The following is a 2900-nucleotide window of genomic DNA, read 5'->3' on the forward strand; positions in this document are numbered from 1 at the left end:
GATTTTTTTAGCTGAATGGTTCAGGGTGTAGCCCACCTTGCATCCATAGACTGCTGGAGGTAGGCACCATCCCCACTTTTTTTTTAGATTAAAATCTCCTCTTTTTTTAATTTTCACAAATAAATCTTTTGTTTTTATATATATATTTTTGGTTTCTAGTTATTTGTTTCCTTCAGTTTCAGTTTTGTTTTTAACTAAAATTTTGAAAAAACCATATCACCCCTATGAAGCTCCACAGATGTTCATCTAGCTTTGTGGGTCAGACCGTTTTCTGTTGGTTGAGTCTGAAGTTCTTTAGATATAACATTTATGCATTCTCGAGATGTAATCTTGTCAACTGTTTACATTTCAAGATGCTACTGCACAAGCAGCAGTCTGTTACGTCAGCTCCGTGTTCTCCTTTCCTACTTTTTTTATTTTTTTTTTTTATAATACCCATATCTGATTGTTAGAAATTTTTAATTATACTCCGTTTGTGTTTCATGGGTTGTGTACTAACGAACTATTATTATGTATAATGTGTGATTCATTGCTTATTAACGCTTGCTAAAGATTGTTCCAGATAAAGGTCATGCAATGGACGGGTTGTGAAAGAGACCTGAACATCCTCTATCACATGTTTCTTCTAAACATGTGTTCTAGGAACAATTCAATTGTCAAACAACCACATTCTTTTTTTCAACACATGTGCTGAGGTTTAAAGTAAAATCGTTTTGTTTCCCTTTCCCTTAGTTAAACCTCAGCTTGTGTAATTAGGGAATTCCCCTGACTTCAATAAATAGCGAGGAGAAAACTGAGGACCGGCAGAGTGGGTGGGAGATTTGTAAATTCTGCAGTCTCTTCCTACTCTCCCTGCAAGTAAAACTAAACTAATTGTCTCTGTGCCTTTTTCTTTCCCTGTATGATGTTTTAGGTGCTTAGACCTGACAATAATATTCTGAGCATATGTGCACAGAGTAAGCCAACTTCTGGGACTATAATGTTGAGCTTTCTCCTACTTTCTGCAATTCTTGATGCTGCAGTGGGATACCCCTTTGTCAGCAACTCCAACCACCCTGTTATCTACACACGGGACAAGCTCCTTAGACTGCATGAATCTATACGCAGCAGGCCTGCTCCCCACCATGCTAGGAGACCATACATCCCTGCAGAAATAAGGAGAAAATGGAGAGGCTGCAGGGGTGGCAGCACGAAGCAGAGAAAAGATATATTTTCCATCGGTTGTTGTGGGTAACGTAGGATCTATCTGCAAGGAGCTCACAGCTTTAACCGCTTCCAAGGGTTCTGTGGTAATCCCTTCTTAGCTTCGCCGTTAGCGCTGTCTCACGTACCGCTTCCTCCGGCTTTCTCTTAATCCTATCCCGCTCCGTGAGCCCGTTGCTTTGTTTTCATCTATCCGTAGCACTTTGCGGCTTTTTAAACGATCAAGAGTGGCTGTATTTAAAGCATTTTGTGGCCGTAGTCCAGCAGGTGTTGGCGGTCGTAGATGCGGGATCGATGGCGGGTTAGTAACGTTTGTAAGGAATTGTCAATAGCTGTATCAGACCACTGCTGCCAGGCACCGCCATGATGTAACAACAGTCAGTTTAGAATAATTTCACTGTTAATGGGTGCGTTAGCTAATAGAATGAATGGTTAGCTTCATTAATGCAGGTTGGCACATTTAAAATGGTCATTTGTAAAAATGAAATAAATGAATTGAAGAAAAGATCACATGTTTCAGATATTAAAAGATTATTGTTTAGGTCATCCAGAGGTCAACTATACCCCCATTAAGTTCCTAATTGAATCAAAATTATCTACTTTTTTTAGTGCTACTCAATTAGTGCTGGTAAAACTGTTGTTTAAGCTAATTTAGGTTTTATGTTTTGCCGATGACGTCACCATCCCAGCAGACATCAGTGCTGCGCTTGTTTCCTTGTATAAAGTATTGCAAATATATATATAAATATTGTATATCATCACATGTCCGGTGCTGGTATCTAATATAACAGACATGTTTACCTTATTTACCAGCCTCCTAGATTCTTCAGGATGGACCTGCTGTTACCCCTGACAACCTCATGTCATTTTCTTTAAAGAGCTCACTGTCTGCATTTTAGTCTAAAAGCACAGGTTAAACTTAACCCCATGGACTGCTGCTAAATTGTTCTCTATGCACAACTTTTGAATCGACTGAGAGTACCATACATTTTCGAAAAGTCTGGGAAGCCTAGTAAGTCTGGGAGAAAAACAAAATAAAAACAGGAGTCCACCAGCCTCAGGTAAGAACCTTCATGGACGACCTGACTGTAACCACCACACCCCTCCCAGGTAGCAGGTGGATCCTCAGAGGCCTAGAGAAGCTCATCACCTGAGCAAAAACAAGTTTTAACCCATTAAGATCAAGATCTCTAGTGCTTAAGAGGGGGAAAGTGGTGGACAAGTTCTACTTTTCAACCTCAACAGCTTTATGAGAAAAAAGGTCCACTTTTGGAGCAAACATTAGAAAATGGAAGAAGCTAAATATGACTGTAATTCTCCCTTTGACTCCATACAAGATCTCACCTCCTGGGGCCTCAATGACCTTAAGAAAGGTGAAAAATCAGAGGTCAAGCTATATTTTTATAATAAAACTTGCCACAAAGACTACAGGAGAACGGCTTCTCACCTGTGTGAATTCTCATGTGTCTATTAAAGGGATAGTTCGGGATTTTTGACATGAATCTGTATGGCATCCCCATCACCAGTGTCATGCAATCACACTGACTTACCCCTGGCAGCATCCTGTGAGCAGAGTTATCGTCCAGCTTTGGTCAAGCCGAAAGTAGTCCGGCAGGTTTGCTAGACCCAGCGAAATAAAACGTTTCTCTTCCCAAAACATTATGTGTTCAAAAGAGTGCTCTTTTTGCATCCCAAAA

General features: G+C 40.2%; 1 pseudogene; it reads right to left on the reverse strand.

Moving 5' to 3' along the window:
- Positions 1–2666, reverse strand: part of LOC107098804 — an 8078-nt pseudogene extending 5412 nt beyond the window's left edge.
- Between the last annotated feature and the right edge of the window lie 234 nt (positions 2667–2900).

Source organism: Cyprinodon variegatus, unplaced genomic scaffold (genome assembly GCF_000732505.1).
Source record: "Cyprinodon variegatus isolate N-32 unplaced genomic scaffold, C_variegatus-1.0 Scaffold811, whole genome shotgun sequence".
Classification (NCBI taxonomy): Eukaryota; Metazoa; Chordata; class Actinopteri; order Cyprinodontiformes; family Cyprinodontidae; genus Cyprinodon; species Cyprinodon variegatus.